The sequence below is a fragment of the Macrotis lagotis genome, chromosome X (assembly GCF_037893015.1).
Source record: "Macrotis lagotis isolate mMagLag1 chromosome X, bilby.v1.9.chrom.fasta, whole genome shotgun sequence".
Classification (NCBI taxonomy): Eukaryota; Metazoa; Chordata; class Mammalia; order Peramelemorphia; family Peramelidae; genus Macrotis; species Macrotis lagotis.
This window is the reverse complement of record NC_133666.1, coordinates 646,735,314-646,753,041: the sequence shown is the minus strand read 5'-3', so window position 1 is coordinate 646,753,041 and position 17,728 is coordinate 646,735,314. Positions and strand designations below refer to the sequence as shown.

Genomic DNA, 17,728 nt, shown 5'->3' with positions numbered 1-17,728 from the left:
GGTGAGGGATTAGAGTTGGATATAGAGATCTGAAAATCATCTATTTTTAAGTACTATTACCTCAGGTCAGGAAACATTCCCTCACCTCTTCAAGGCTCCTTCTAACCCTTGACCTTTTTTTGGCATTATTACCAACACCAATACCATTAATAAAATCATCATCAAAAACTCAAACTCATATTGTACTTCTTTTTCGAATAACTATGTCTTTAAATTAAATATGTTCCCCCTCCCAAGGCAATGAGGTTAAGTGACTTGCCCAAGGTTACACAGCTAGGTAATTATCAAGTGTCTGAGACTGGATTTGAACTCAGGTACTCCTGACTCTGGGCCGGTGCTGTATCCACTGCACTACTTAGCTACCCCTGAATTAAATAAGTTTCAAACAAGGAACTCTTGAAAAATAAATCTGGACAGAAAGACCTCTAAGGTCCCTTTTTAGGTCTAAATCTATGTGAATTCTCCTCTTGGACCTTGATCTTGTGGTCTAATCTTGGGTAAGTCTCTTTTGAATCTTAGCTTTTTAATTTTCTTTTGAGGCAGTTGGAGTTAAGTGATTTGCCCAAGGTAACACTACTAATACATGTTTCAGGCCAGATTTGAACAGTTTCCCATGTTGTAAAAATAATAGAATAGATGAGATAGTTTCTGACTCCTCTATATTCTAAGACCGCTCCTAGATCTAAATCGAATTTGACCAGGAAGGAACTTTGGAAGTCATATATCCAAATTTCTAATTTTATAAATGAGGAAACTGAGGCTGGAAAAAGTTAAATGATTTGCCTACTAGGTTTCACAGCTACTGTCAGAGGCTGGATTATAACCCAGCCCTTCCTGACATTTCACACGCTGTTTTCCAAGGTATCTTCTAGAATTAACATTCTGTAATCTGTGGTTCTCTTCTATCGCTGCCATCCTCTGTTCTAAAGACCTTCACCATCCCCAACACTCTGTTGCTTCTGTAGACCCTCCCAACTCCGACATCCTGTGTTCTCAGCACCCTTTCATTTCTGTTGATTTCTGTTCTGTTTCTTCCAGCCAGCTTCCATGGGTTGTGAATTCTACTTGAATCCTTTTTCTTTAGTTCTTTTCCTCATGAGCAGCTAGGTGGTGTAGTGGGTAGCACACTGACCTTAGAGTTAGAAGGATGAGAGTTCAAATTCAGCTTCAGACACTTGACTCTTACTAGGGCTGTATGACCTTGGACAAGTCATTTAATCCTGATTGCCTTGAATATAGTCATCCTGATTCATATCTGGTCACTGGACCCAGATGGCTCTGGAGGAGAAAGTGAGGCTGGTGACTTAACCCAGCTCCCCTCCACTCAAATCCAATTCATATGCTTGTCACAGCGTCACCTCCCAGATGGTATGATCTTTGAAAAGGAAGGACAAAACATTAATTTCCTCATGAAGTCTTAATTCTGCCATTCATTCTTAGACCTGTCCTGCCATCTATCAGCATAGAGAAGTATTACAAGCCTCTGCAGTTTGAAAAGCAGCAGAGCTGCCTTGAAGTGGGGCATCTGACCTCCTTGCTCATCACCAGGAGGCCAAGGCTGCCGGGCTGGAGTTTGGGGGTTCTGAGTCCCAATTGGGTGGGAGTAGGGATAGGGGCAGGGAGGTCTTAGAAGTCCCATCTTTTCTCTAGATCTACACCAGAATTATCTTAGTATCTATGGGTAGAGGACCTAGGTTTGCATTTTGATTCTGTAATGAAGAGTTCACCTTTTCTGGGCCTCTGTTTCTTCACCTGTAAAATGAGGGTGTGGAATTGGCAATTTTATGGTTTCTTCTTTTTCTAGATGTTATAATCTTCTAGGGTTCCTATTGGATTTACCAAAAGTTGGTTAGTGGATAAGGTAGGATGGGATCCAGCATATACCTCTGTGCCTCCTTTGTAAATGAGAGACTTGGGGATACTAAGGTACTCAGAGTGCTGACATTCTGTGTTCTAAGGGCCCTCCCAGCTCTGACATTCTCTGTAAATGCATATTTTACTCAGGTATATCCCAGATGAAGACACCCCAACAATGCAAAACCTCTTCTGGACTACTTTTTTCAATTCTGCAGTCTCAGATTTTCCATCTGAACCTCAACAGGGATAATTACTCCAAGGTTTAAATATATCCTATATCCTCATTCCTAAAACTGTAGTTCATAGGCCCCTAATGGTTCATCTACTTTTAATATTCTTCCAGTAGACACTATTAGCTGAAAAAAAAGGTATTTACAAAGACAGTGTAATAAAAACAGTATCTACAAAACATTCTCCTCCATAAATCTGGATCACAGACTCCAATGGGTACCCATAGCACCCATAGAAAGAGTGAGTACAAATTTAGAACATATTGGAATTGAGGTGCTCAGATAGGGATGTTGTTTGTCCTTTGTTCTCAAAGAAGACCATGACATCAGGGAGGTGATGCCGTGACAAGCACAAGTAACTGGATTTGAGTGAGGGAATGTTCTACTAAGTCACCAGCCTTACTTTCTCCTCCAGAGACATCTGGCTCCAGAGGCCAGATATGAGTCAGGACGACTGGAGATGGCCCTGGATATGAGGTAATCAGCTTAAGTGACTTGCCCAAGGTCACAGAGCTGGTAAATGGCTGAGGCTGGATATGAACTCAGGTCCTCCAGACTCCAGGGCCAGTGGTCTATCCATTGTGCTATCTAGCTGCCCTCATAAAGAAAGTTCCTACCTCTGGAACTAAGAAACCCCCAAATCCTTTCCCTTCTTGTGGTGTTCTGATACTACTTTCTCCCATCCCCCAATCACAGTACACCTATTTGCTAGGTCATTTGTCTAGCTCCCTAAGCCTGCTCTTCTCTGCAGTTTGACTTTCAAGTGTCAGAGAGAGTTTTTTTTTTAAATTAATTTTGACTGTCTCTTTTCCCTACTGCCAGAGATCATACTCTTTGAAGCTACTTCATGTCCCTGGGTCTATCTCTCTGTTCCTAAAGGGTATAGTTTTTCTTAATGGGTGAGTACCTCCACTCAGGAACCAAGACCAAAAGTGAGAAAAAAGAAATCCTCATTCCCCATATCTTACCCTCTGGTAAATGTCCAAGATTCGCTTTCTAGAAAAGTATTTTCTATCTGGAATCTGCCAACTGTTTCTAGAACTATCAAGCTTAGCATTTTCAAATGTAACAGAGGATAGCACTGGGAGTAGGTGACTAACCTCTTGATAGTCAATATTTAAAGGATATTTCTTCATATTTTATTTAAAAAATGGGGATGGGGAGTGATGGAGTGGAGGAAGAAAATTAGCTCTGGAGTTCAAGAACTCAAGTTTGATACTACCTGTATGATTTTAAACATGTCATTTAACTGCTCTGGTTTTCTCTTTTATAAACTGAAGGTGTTATGTTAGATTCCTTCTGGGGTTCTTTCCAGCTTCAACTAACAGCACATAGTAGGTGTTTAACAAATCTTGATTGATTGATGTATCCTATATCTTAGGACACGGATTCACTTTGCACTTAGCACCTCAAATCTCTGTTCTTTGTCCCTTTCCATAATTTTTTTTAAGGTTTTTTTTTTTTGCAAGGCAAATGGGGTTAAGTGGCTTGCCCAAGGCCACACAGCTAAGTATTTTTATTTAAAGTTTTGAGTTCCAAATTCTATTCCTCTTCTCTTTAAGTGTCTGGGGCTGGATTTGAACCCAGGTACTCCTGACTCCAAGGCCAGTGCTTTATCCACTATGCCACCTAGCCCCCCCTTTTCATAATTTCATCAACTAGTTTGAAAGGGGAAAAATCAATTGATCAGAAACTGGAAAATTATATACAAAATACACAAAGTAATTTCTGAACTCTGTCATCTGGCTGATAAGAAAAGACATCTTGTAGGAGGCCTGAGTTGAGCTTTGAAGGAATTTTAATATTCTATGAAGAGATGATAAGGGGGAAGTGAATTCTAGTCATGAGGGACAGCTGATACAGAGGCTCTAAGATAGGAGATAATATTATGTACAGAGAATGGTAACTAGGTCAATTTGACTAGAAAGCAAAATACATGAAGGAAATTAATGTAACTGAAAAGGGAGATTGGAGACAGATTGTGAAGGACTTTAACAGTTAATGAGAGATGTGAATATTTTGTTTTTCCTTGGAGGCAAAAGGGAACCACTAGAGTCATATGGAGGTGTGATATGGTCAGAACCGGGCTTTAAGAATATTAGTTTATAGAGAAAAAATTTTTACTTTAATGATAAAATATATCAATGCTCCTTCTTATTGCTTTTATTGTAAGTTATATAAAATACAATTCAAATTGCAAATAGTGATTTTTATTTTTAAAAACTGGTACTTTCTTCAGGAAAAAAGTATTTTATCAAATAGGTATAAATACAATTGAAATATAAAAAAGAAAAAAAAAAGAATATTAGTTTCATGTAAATGATTTAGCTATTCTCAGAAATACAACGTTCTAGGACAATCCTGAAGACCTAATGCTGAAAGAACTAATATTGATTGAATATAAACTGAAGCATGCTATTTTTTCACTTTTCTCTCTCTCTCTTTTTTAAAGGTTTTTGCAAGGCAAATGGGGTTAAGTGGCTTGCCCAAGGTCACACAGCTAGGTAATTATTAAGTGTCTGAGGCCAGATTTGAACTCAGGTACTCCTGACTCCAGGGCTGGTGCTCTATCCACTGTGCCACCTAGCCTCCCTTTCCATTTTTTCTCTTACTGAGGTCTTCTTGTAATGATGAAAATGGAAATATTTTATATAATTGCATATGTATAACCTATATCTGATTGCTTGTCATATCAGGGAAGGGGGAGAGGAAGGAAGAAAAGAGGAATAGAATTTGGAACTCAAAACTTTAAATAAAAATACTTAAAATTTGGGAAAAAATGGTGACATTAAAATCAATAAAATTAAAAAGAATGTTTTTCTGGGAAAAATAAATGTTTAACAGCTGTGTGGAGGATGGATTAGAGAGAAGAGAGACTTACAGCAGAAGGAGATGATTGCAAAATTCGATTCAAGAGCTAATGAAGACCTGATTGAAGGATGAGGCAGAGAGAATGGAGAGGAGGGAACAGATGTGAGATATATTGTGGAGGTACAAATGACAAGACTGGATAACTAATTAGATGTGAGGGGTGAGGGAAGGAGAACAGTCAAGTATGACTCCAAAGTTGCAAACCTGGGTGCCCTCAATAACAAGAGGGAAGTTAGCAAGTGGGGGGGGGGTTGGAGAGAGAGAGAGATAAGTAGCTCTGTTTTAGATATGTGGAGTTTAAGATGCCTCTAAAGTATCCATTTGGAGATAACCAATTGGCAGTTGGTGATGAATTGGGGTTCATAAGAGAGACTGGAGCTAGATAAGGGACCTGGGAGTCATTAGCAAAGAGGTGATAGCTGAACTCATGCAAACTGATAAAATCACTGAGAGGATGTGGAGAAGAGGGAGTCCAGATGGGAGTCTTGGGGTACCCCATGCAAAGGAGGCAGGATAACATGAATCATCCAGTAAAAGAGATCCAGACAGAACAGTCAGAAGATGAAAAGAAGAAGAAATAGCTATTACAAAATCCCAGGAAGGAGAGCATGTCTAGGAGGAGGTAGGTGAGAAATTCAGACATGTCACATGCTTTGAAGAGGTCAAAAAAGATCAGGACTGAGAAAAGGCCATCTGATTTGGCAAATAATACTGATCATCAGTAAATTTGGAGAAAACAAGTTAGAGATGAGGTTAGAAATCAGAATACAAGGGATTCAGAAATGAGTATAAAATCTGAAAGCAGAAGTAAAGAGTGTAGACAATTTTCTAGAAATTTATCTGAGAAAAAGAAAAGAAATATAGGATAGTACCTTGAAGAGACAATAGAATCAATCAAAACAACTGGGAAAGAGACAATAGATAAAGGAAAGATTAAAGGGAGAGAGGGTGATTAAAGTGATAAACTCATGGAGAATATGGAAGGGGATGGGAGCAAGGAGGCAAGCTTAGAATAGACATTAGGGAGAAAAGGATAGAAAGACAAAGAAAATTGAAAGAACTGGTATTCTTCAGTGAAGGTCCATTAAGATGGTTTTCTTAGCAGAGACACTGAAGTAGTTTGCCTTTTACTTCTCCAACTTATTTTACAGATGAGGAAATTGAGGCAGGGTGAAATGACTCACCTAGGGTCACACAGCTAGTGTCTGAGACCAGAATTGAACTCATGAAGAGTATTCTTTTTTTTTTTTTTAAGGTTTTTGCAAGGCAATGGGGTTAAGTGGCTTGCCCAAGGCCACACAGCTAGGTAATTATTAAGTGTCTGAGACCGGATTTGAACCCAGGTCCTTCTGACTCCAGGGCTGGTGCTTTATCCGCTGCGCCACCTAGGCGCCCCATGAAGAGTATTCTTGACTCCGGGCCTGGTGTTCTATGCACTATGGCACCATTCAGCTGCTGCAATTAAGATTACACAATAGAAATTTGTTGTAGTCTCAGTACAGTTGTCTTACTTCTTCCATCAGTATTCAGCTGCATAAATGGAAGAGTAAAGAAGATGTATAGTGGGAATAAGCTAGAGTGGGAGTATAGAAAGGGATATGTATCGATAAGGCAAGGGAGCAATGGGACTTGAAGGTAGAGAACAGTACAAGGGTAAACTGGTTAACTGAAGGGTCAAGATTCTGAAGGAGGGGCAGCTAGGTGGTGCAATGGATAGAGTACCTGCCCCGGAGTCAGAAGGACCTGGGTTCAAATCCGGTCTCAGATATTTAATAATTGCCTAGCTGTGTGGCCTTGGGTAAGTCACAGCCCCATTGCCTTAAATAAATAAAAAGATTTTTTAAAAGATTCTGAAGGGAAAAGAGTGAATACTGATAGCTTAGAAAGGTAGAGAGAGGGATAGGATATGGAGAGGATAGAGAATAGGTCTGGCAGGGACAAGAGATGAAAGACTGGGAGGTGATGATCAGATGAGACTATCACAGTTATAGACAGTGGAGGTGGGACTTATGTAGTTCATCTGGGGTACAGATTTGGTTGGAACACAGTTACAGGATGACTTCTAATTATACAGTCATGGTCCAATGATGCTCACAAATGGAGGTAAAAGTCACCTATATATCTACATATATGTGTATGTAAACATTCATATATAATATGAAATATACATACATACATATGCAGACACACATATTTATTCATACAATACACATCCATCCTTCCATCCATCTACCCATCCATCTATATGTCTTCAGTATCAGTTTTCTTACTTATCAATGATATATTGCTAAATTTCAACAATGGTGGACTGTGGCAACATGGTTCATCCAAACTTGTCTCTCAGTGGACTAATTATTTGTATGGCCTTTCCTCTCAGACCTTCAATCATAACCCCTCCTCCCCAGAAGCCAAAGATTTTGGTTTCCCATCCTGGAGGGTCATGCGAATAATGCTGCCGAACCTCTAGTCACATCTCTTATGGTCTGAGCCATTATGGTATCTGATTGTCTTTGAACTTCCAACTTTCATTCTTGATTAATGAAAGCATTCTTGGCAAAAGCTTTTGCTCTGGTCTGTCTTGCGACAATCCAAGAATTTTACTTCTAGCGATAAAATATGGATGCCCCCAGCTGTCCCTCTTAATCATGGATCCAGTTCCAAAAAAGCAACGAAATAGAACCAGAATCCTATTCCATTATCACATACTGGCACTTTGCCTGGTGAGGCTGGAGTGCTGAGGTGCCTCCCTAATATGGGAGGAGAAAGCTATTCAAAGGTCAAAGACTCCTATTGCATCCAGACCATCACCAGAAGTCCTCTTAAGTTTTTTTTTAAAGGCAAATGGGGTTAAGTGGTTTGCCCAAGGCCACACAGCTAGGTAATTATTAAGTGTCTGGGGTCAGATTTGAACTCAGGTCCTTCTAACTCCAGGTCTGGTGCTCTATACACTGTGCCACCTAGCCACCCCAGAAGTCCACTTTCTTATCAAATAAGGTTACAGGGTGAAATCTTCCAGGAAAAGCAAGTGAGGAAGATATCTTTAAACAACATACCACTCATGATAATAATCATAATGTTAAGTCATACCACCATTGACTTGGTTGGCATGGTCTTCTTCGAAAACGGACAACTATTATTAATATATTACTATATATATGTGTATAGATACAAACATATATGTTTATATAAATATGTGTGTCATTCATTCATATTTATAAATGTATAGAAATTCATTTATATATGTATAAATAAATATTGTCACAAATGTTTATAGAAGCATCTGACAGAGGAAATATTCCACAGAACAGTTTCCACCTCAGGAGTACCTTGGTCCTGCCTCCAACTGATTCGAAATGAAAGATTTTTGTGATATTTGTGAGACTGGCCCCCACCACTGGGGGTCTCTTGGAATTTGGTTTGCAGGATTTCCTTCCTTACATTTAATCAACTGGATGCAATATCTAAATTGAACACCAGGTGGTGTCTATCAGTTTTATTTTCTTTTAAAATTCATTATTTCTTTATTTTTTCCATTTTGAGTTCCAAATTCTCTCCCTTCCTCCAGTTCCTTCCCCATTGAGAAAACAAGCAATATAATATCAATTATACATATGAAGTCATGCAAAACAATTTCCACCCTAACCATGTTGATGTCCCACCCCAACCTCAAAAAAGAAAAATAAAGTGGAACAAAAAAGATTTCACTCTCCTTTCAGAGTTCATCACTTCTTTCTCTCAAGGTGTGGATAGCATTTTTCATCTTGAGTCTTTTGAGATTGTTTTGGATCATTGTCTTGATCAGAGTAGCCAAGACTTCCACAATTGATCATCATTATGCTGTTGCTGTGTACAATTTCTTCTGGCCTGGCTCACTTCATTTTAAATCTGTTCATATAAGTCTTCTCAGGATTTTATGAAACCATCTTGCACATCATTTCTTTCTTTTTTTTAAAGAAAGATTTTATTTATTTTGAATTTTACAATTTTCCCCCCATTCTTGATTCCCTCCCCCTACCCCCCACAGAAGGCAGACTTTCCATTGATTCCATGTTATACATTGATCTTAGTTGAATGTGATGAGAGAGAAATCATATCCTTAAGCAAGAAAAATAAAGTATGAGATAGTAAAATTACATAATAATATAACTTTTTTTAAAATTTGACGGTAATAGTCTTTGGTCTTTGTTCAAAGTTCATAATTCTTTCTCTGAATACAGATGATATTCACCATTGTAGATAGCCCAAAATTGTCTCTGGTTGTTGCACTGAAGGGATGAGCAAGTCCATCAAGGTTGATCATCACCCCCATGTTGCTGTTAGGGTGTACAATGTTCTTTTGGTTCTGCTCATCTCACTAAGCATCAGTTCATGCAAATTCCTCCATGCTTCCCTGAATTCCCATCCCTCCTGATTTCTAATAGAACAATAGTGTTCCATGACATACATATACCAGAGTTTGTTAAGCTATTCCCCCAATTGAAGGACCTTCACTTAATTTCCAATTTTTTGCCATTACAAACAGGGCTCCTAGGAATATTTTTGTACAAGTGATATTTTTACCCTTTTTCATAATCTCTTCAGGCTATAGACCCAGTAGTGGTATTGTTGGGTCAAAGGGTATGCACATTTTTGTTGCCCTTTGGGCATAATCCCAAATTGTTCTCCAGAAAGGTTGTATGAGTTCACAGCTCCACAAACAATGTATTAGTGTCCCAGATTTCCCACATCCCTTCCAACATTCATCATTGTCCTTTCTGGTCATATTGGCCAATCTGAGAGGTGTGAGGTGGTATATCAGAGATGATTTAATTTGCATTTCTCTAATAAGTAATGATTTGGAGCAATTTTTCATATGACTATGGATTTGCACATCATTTCTTATAACACACTAGTATTCCTTCACAATCATGCACCTTAACAGGTTCATCCATTCCCTTATTTTCCAATTCTTTGTTGTCACAAAAAGCTACTAAATATTTTTGGACACATAGGTACTTTTTCCTTTTCTTTAATTTCTTTGGATATAGATCTAGTAGGGCAAAGGATATACCCAATTTTATAGTCTTTTGAGTATAATTCTTAAGTAGGGGGGACATGCACTGATGGAGCTGTAAGCTGATCCAACCATTCTTTTTTTTTTTTTTTTTTTTTTTTTAGATTTTTGCAAGGCATACAGGGTTAAGTGGCTTGCCCAAGGCCACCAGCTAGGTAATTATTAAGCGTCTGAGACCGGATTTGAACCCAGGTACTCCTGACTCCAGGGCTGGTGCTTTATCCACTACGCCACCTAGCCGCCCCATGATCCAACCATTCTTCAGACAATTTGGAACTATATCCAAAGAGTTACAAAACTGGGTATACCATTTGAACCAGCACCACTACTACTAGGTCTTTTCCCCAAAGAGATCATAAAAATAGGGAAAAGACCCACATGTACAAAAATACTTTTAGTAGCTCTTTTTGTAGTGGCAAAAAAAAAAAAAAATCGGAAATTGAAGGGGATGCCCATCATTTGGGAAATGGCTGAACAAATTGTGGTATATGAAAGTGATGGAATACTTTTGTTCTGAAAGTAATCATGAGCAGGTGAATTAGAAGAAAATCTGGAGAGACTCTCATGAACTGATGTTGAGAACATTGTATACATTAATAGCAATGCTATGTGGTGGTCAACCAGGACAGCCTTAGTTCTTCTTAGCAGTACAATGATCAAAGACAATTCTAAATGACTTATGATGGAAAAATAGCATCCATATCCAGAGAAAGATCTACAAGATCTGAATGCAGACCAAAGCATGCTATTTTCACATTTTAAAATTTATTTTGGGTTTTTTTCTCATGGTTTTTCCTATTTTGTTCTAATTTTTCTTTTATAATATGACTAATATGGAAATATACTTAACATGAATGTACATGAATAAACTATATCAGATTACTAGCTGTCAAGGGGAAGGGAAAGGAGGGAGGTAGAAAAATGTGAAACTCAAATTCTTACAAAAACTGAATGTTGAAAACTATCTAATGTAAATGGAAAAAATGAAATAAAAATAAAAATTTAATACATTAGCATTCCTAATTTTCCACATATCTTCTAGCACTTGCCATTTTCCTTTTCTGTCATAATGGCTAATTTGTTAGGTATTATTTAATTTCCATTTCTCTATCAATAGTGACTTAAAGCATTTTTTCATGTGGCTATTGATAGGTTTCATTTCTTCTTCTGAAAATTGCCTGTTCATATTCTTTGACCATTTATCAATTGGGGAATGTCCTAATTTTTATAAATTTGTTTCAGATATATTTGAGAAATGAGGCTTTATTAGAAAAAAAATTGCTGTAAAATTTCTCCCATTTCCTGTTTTACTTTTAATTTTGGCTGCATTATTTCTGTTGTAAAACCATTTTTAAAGTTTTCATGTAATCAAAATTATTCATTTTGTGTCTGGTGATCTTCTCTATCTCTTATTTGATCATAAACTCTTCCCTTATCCATAGATCTGACACATAAAATTTGTCATGCTCTCCTAATTTATTTATGATATCACTCTTTTAAATCCTAATCATGTACCTATTTTGTTCTTACCTTGATCTATGGTGTGAGTGTTGATCTATGCTAGTTTCTGTTAAACTGCTTTCCTGTTTTCCCAGCCATTTTTATTAAATGGAGAGTTCTTACTTTAAAAACTTGGATCTCAGATTTATCAAACACTAGACCACTGTGGTTATTGGCTACTATGTTTTTGTACCTAATCTATTCCAAAGATTGCTGGTGCTGCCTTTGAGCCTTACCAATTTCTAGGTGCGTAGGAAGGATTGCTTTCCTAGGGTCTTGTCGTACCCCCAATGGCCGCCAGAGGGCACCCAGCCCACAAGCCAGATATGATTAGTATTATTATCATTTCTTCCTCTCAAGAAATGCACAATCGAATGGAGGAGACAAAAAACTCACTAACTAGGTGTATACATGCTACACAACAGAGTCGGTGGGAGGAAATCTCAGAGGGAAGAACCAGGAGTGAGGAGAAAGGGGATGGGGAAAGGCCTCTTGAATTCAATTCAATAAATATTTATTAAGCATCAATTATATGGCAAGCTCTGAGAGATACAAAAAGAGGCAAAAAATAGTCCCCACCCTCAAGGAGGGAGAGACCATGCAAACAAATATACACAAAGCAAGCTCTATAGAGAAGGAGAGTCTTTGGAATATGGAGGGGTTAGAGAAGATTTTCCTGCAAAGGGTGGTATCCTTAATAAGGACTTGTCAAAACTGAATATGTTTTCAGCTTATATTTCTGGTCAAAGTCTGCTTTTCTCTCTCTAATATATGAGTGTAAAAATATCTGTTTCCTCCTTGGAAGACAAGAGGCTTACCTGAATTATCTTTCTGATAGCAACTGTAAATCCCCTATTGTGACAAGATGCACAGTTATCCTGGAGAGGAGAACCCCATGTTTATTGGAAAATTTGTGGCATCTAAGACCCAGACATCTTGAGTTAAGATAGAAGCATTCTTGTCTCCCTAGTGGGTGGCTATGTGACAAAAGGCAGACTCCCTGAAAATCAGGGAAGGGACATGCTATGACTTCATTGGCTTCTGCTTATCACCTTCTGGTCCTTTGTCTACTCCCTTTAAATATCTTTTTGGTGGGAGGGGCTGATCCCAAAAGCCAGTTTCCCCCACCCCACCCCGTGCATATTTTGGGCTGCAGAGCTTATAAGTACTATTAAACTCAAATTTATTTGTGCTTTCATAAAAGCAAACTCTTTGGGTTAAGCATGTTATTTAATTCTTTCTTTAGGATCAAGACTCAGAGGTTTCTCAGATAGAAAGGAGCACAGCAGTTGGAGTGGAGGAGAGGAGCCTTACAGGAGGTGATATTTGAGCTGAGATACAAAGGAAACCAGAGAAACTAAGAGGAGGGGGCAGTTAGGGTGCAAAGGCTAGAGCTTCAGAGTTGGGGGATCTGAGCTCAAATTTGAGTTCAAACATTTCCTAGCTATATGAGCCTGGGCAAGTCATGTGACCTTGATTACCTTGCCCCCCCCCAAAAGAAAAAACTAAGAGGAGGAGGTGAAAGGGCAGGTATTTAAAGCATGGGACAGCTAGCACAAATAATAAAAAATTAATAATAGCTATGATTTATATGACATCAAATTTGTGCTCATTTGAGCCTCCAAACAATCTTGATGCCGTTTGGGTGTGTATGGCAGGGTTCTCTGGTGAGGGCTTTGCTGAGTCCTTTTCAAGGTTGTTCATTCACTTTTGGTGTTTACCTGTCTTGTAAATCTCACCTGTGGTTCCCAGAAGTGTGGGTTGTGGACATACTCCGGCTATACTATCCTGACAGGTCTCAGACCCAGCAGTATGAATACAATTAATACAATTAATAAAATTATAAGTATATATGCCTATCTCTCTATCTTCTCTCTGTCTGCCTATCTGTCCAATCATCCATCCATTTTTCTATCTATCACTAGGGGGATATTTACTCCAAGCATGTAAAAGGCTCCCTCAGCAGAATGGGCAAATGAGAACAATTTGTTTTCAAATCATGAAGGTGGCTGAAGCAGGCACTGTGGTCAGTCGTCGAAGACACCGAGGTCATCCACTGCATCCTGGGCCATCACCTATCATTTTGACTTTTGTCTTGTCTCTGGACTTAGAAGAGAGTGTAAGGTTGATGACTTTGTGCAACTGCCTCACTTAAATCTAAGATCTAAGACATCCCCCTGTGATGCATTGGTCCTTTTTCTAAAAACGAAGAATGACCAACAAGCCTTATTTTATAGTCGAGGCAACAGAGACACACTTAAGTTGTCTTGTTCACAACCACAAAGCACAAAGAAGAAAATGATCCCTACTCACAATGAGCGTATATCCAATGAAGCCTGATAAAAGAGGGGTCTAGGGAGAAAGAATTGGAAACCACTGTATGATTGAAGAGCAGGGTTAGGGAAAAATAGGAGGAGTAGAGAACAATAGAATTTAGAACTGGAAGACACTAGTCTATTCTAGACCTTGAGGTAAATTCTTCTTTCCTCCCTGGTGCCTCAGTTTTCTAATTTGTAAAATAAATGGGATGTATCAGATAGTTTCTGACCCCTATGTCTTTGGATTACTACTTGATCTGTGTTTCTAGGATAATAGATTTAGAGTGGGAAGATGTCTTGGAAGCCATCTCATCCAACCCTTTATTTTGTAGATCTCAGAGAGGTTAAGTCACTTTCCTAAAGTCACACAGTCGTGAGAGCAGAAACATCATCTGTTTCTTAGAAGAGAGCTTATTCTATTATGCTATACTGCAGGAGGAGGCAGCCCCCTAGCACCTGAGACGGTGGGGTGGGAGTAACAAGGCAGGCAGGACTTTTGTCCTGGGTGGCTGGGTAATATGGAAGAAAGAACCTCAGGACAGAATGAACCAGGTTCCATTTGAAATTCCTTGGCTAGGCTAAAAGGTTTAACTCAGGGAGACAAATTAGGGAATGATCCTTTGGGCTAAGGAAAAACAAAGGGCTTAGTCACCATGGACAAGGTGAGTTCAGTGATGAGAAATGGATATAAGGCAGGCCAAGACTAGCAGCTCCAGAAGGATGTAGCCAGGAGATAGACATATCTGCCTGCCTGGCAGATACGTCTCCTTTGGAGAAAGGTTGGAGGCAAAGAGTCTAGAAAAGTTTATTCAGTCTCTCTTTGGGTCACCTGACTCTTTCAAGCAACATTTTGGAGACAGCCTACACTTCACACATACAAATAATATATACAAATATGTAAACATGCAAAAACTGTAAGTATATAGCATATAAGTATATATGCCTATCTCTCTCTGTCTTCTCTCTGTCTGCCTATTTGTCCATTCATCCATCCATTTTTCTATCTATTATCTATCTATCAATGTGTATACAGAGTGTACCAAAGGAAATTTTTTTGTGTGTTTATATGGGGAAGAACACCCAATAGAGTTAAATGATTTGCCCAAAAGGTCAGCAAAGGAAACTATTAAGGCTTAAAACTGCACTAATGTTTCTGGGACACATGATAATATACATGTATTTACTGTATTTTTATATGTAAGTTTATTCTGAGGAAAGGACTATTTCATTCTTTAGACTTCTCTCCCTTACACTTAGCACAGTATTGGTATTTAGTAGGTGCTTAATAAATGCTTGTTAATTGATTGATTCTCATCTTTTGCAATTTGGATCCAAGTTTTTCCGTACAGTGTCCTTAGAAAATCTAGTCAACATGAGAGACAGTTTGGTTTAGTCACTGAGCCTTAAGAAGATTCCTACTCTCAGACATTTATTAGCAGCATGACCCTCGGAAAGTCACAGTTCTGGGCTGCCATTTTCCCCTTCTGTAAAATGAAGGGGGTTAGACTCAATAATGCCAAAGTTTCCTTCCTAGTTCAACCCTATGTATGTGCTTGAGATATTCCTCTGGGTCTTTGATAAACACAAAAGGTTTTGTTAGAAAATGGATGTTATCTGTGAACATGCTGTTTCCCTTCAGTAGAACAGAAGCTCCTTGAGGGCAGGGGCTGTCTCACTCTCATCCTTGTGTCCCACACACGTAGTTCAGAGTGCAACCTGTGGTAGGCACATAAAACATGCTTCTTGATTAGTTGGATATAAATAACTGTATTTGTTTAATACAATTTACATTTCAGTTAGTTGATTTAGTGAAAAATTAATTAATTGTGATGCTTTTTTGGTTCCTCGCTCTGAAATCCCCTTTAGGATTCTTATTCCCTTCATTCTTTTCCAGCTTTTCTTGAGACTTAAGCTAGCATGCGTTCTATTTTTTATCATTTCAGGAAGTTCTTTCCAGCTTTTTTTCTTTTCTTGTACTTTTCTATTTTAATTGTTTTTATAGTATTCCATCTCAACAAGGGACCATGATTTATCAAATTCATCTTCTATTGTTGGAAATTTGGATTGCTTCTAGTTTTTACTTTCTTTACAATTATAGTACCATAGATTTAGAACTAGAAAGGACCTTAGAATTTGTCCAAACTCCCATACCCTCATTTTACAGATGAGGATACTGAAACCCAGAGAAGTTAAGTCATTTGTTTGAGGTCACACAGCTAGTGAATTGTCTGAGGCAGGACTTGAACCTAGGTCTTTAAAGCTCCAACTTTAGCCACCTATCCGCTATACTATATATCAGACATACCACTGGTGGACTTTGTGTGGCTCACAACACTCTCAAGTGCAGCTCAAACCAGATTAAAATCCTATCTGATTTTAATGTATGGTTGGATAATTAAAAAAACAAAGGAAATCCACAAACATGTAGTTTTCTAGGTCACTATGCAGGCTGCAGGGATCCCTATATCCAGTTGGGTGGCCGCCATTTCTGTTTGAGTTAGACATGTCTCCTCTTTAGTGTACCTACTGCCTTAGGTGCACTAATAACAACATTTGGTCCATCCATCTGTCACTCCTCCCCCTAGCTCCATGACCAGTCCATCTATTTTTCTGGTCAGCTACGCCCTTGACATCCATTGTATTTCTTCTCTAATGCCTCCTTGTGGTTTGGAGGCAACTTGGGACCTTGGAATCTATAACATCAGAGCACAAACTACCATAGCCAGGTCCTGCTTTGTTTGCTTAGTCATTTCTAGTCATGTCCTGTTCTTCATGACCTCTTTTGGGGTTTTCTGTGTAAAGATACTGGAGTGCTTTGCCATTTTCTTCTCCAGCTCATTTTATATATGAAGAACTAAGGCAAATTGCCCAAGGTCACACTAGTGTCTGAGACCAGATTGAATTCAAGTCTTCCTGAATTCAGGCCCAGTTCTCTCCATTGTGTTACCTAGTCACCCCTATAGGGTTGTACCACATTGGAAAGTGTATGAACCCAGAGACTGACTGTCAAACAACCTAGGTAAGTGAAAGACTTGATACCAGAAGACTGAGACACAGGTGAGAGCTTTATATCAATTCACTCTCAGCCAGTCAATCTGGCATTCAATAAGAATTTATTAAGTACTTACTGTATACCTATATCAGTGTGAAACACTGAGAGTACAATGACAAAAACAAAAATGTTTCTGCCTTCAAGGAGCTCACACTCTATTGGGGAGACTACATACACCTAGGATTTGGACTTGGGAAGACCTGGGTTCAGATTCTATCTCAAAGACTTATTATTTTTGTGACTCTGGACTAGACATCTTATTTTTCTAACCCTCAAATTTCCTTAAGTAAAATTAGACAGAATGACCTTTAAGGTCTCTTTGTGCTTCTGAAGCCCTGATCCCATGATCTATGATAAACATGTGGGCAAGCATGAACATCCCTTGTGGTCAATTCTATTTCCAAAGTCACAGCAGAAAAAGGGGACCAAGAACCTCATGATTCTGGGAAGAAGAAAGTAACTTGGAATAACATGTTTTTGGTGGCCCCAACCCTCTGGGTTTTAGTATCCTCTGTAAAATGAGGGTGTGGGAGTTTGGATAAATTCTAAGGTCCTTTCTAGCTCTAAATCTATGGTACTATAATTGTAAAGAAAATAACCTCCATTTTTGGTGGCCCCAACCAAATGGATGACATGCAGGGACTTTTTTTTTTTTTGGTTTTTGCAAGGCAATAGGGTTAAGTGACTTGCCCAAGGCCACACAGCTATTAAGTGTCTGAGGCCGGATTTGAACTCAGGTACTCCTGACTCCAGGGCAAGTGCTCTATCCACTACGCCACCTAGTCACCCCTTGGGAACATCTTTTGAGGTCATTTCCTCTTTACAAAAGTAGTGGCAGCAAAAGGGG

The 17,728-nt window shown here is 38.7% G+C and overlaps 1 protein-coding gene across 1 annotated transcript in view; it reads right to left on the bottom strand.

Moving 5' to 3' along the window:
- Positions 1-14,303: 14,303 nt before the first annotated feature.
- Positions 14,304-17,728, bottom strand: part of PEAK3 (PEAK family member 3) — a 9,127-nt gene continuing 5,702 nt past the window's right edge. Inside the window, exon 4 of the mRNA XM_074204622.1 lies at positions 14,304-17,728. This exon is cut by the window's right edge and continues 1,614 nt beyond it. The gene's annotated coding sequence lies outside the window, so the exon portion shown is untranslated.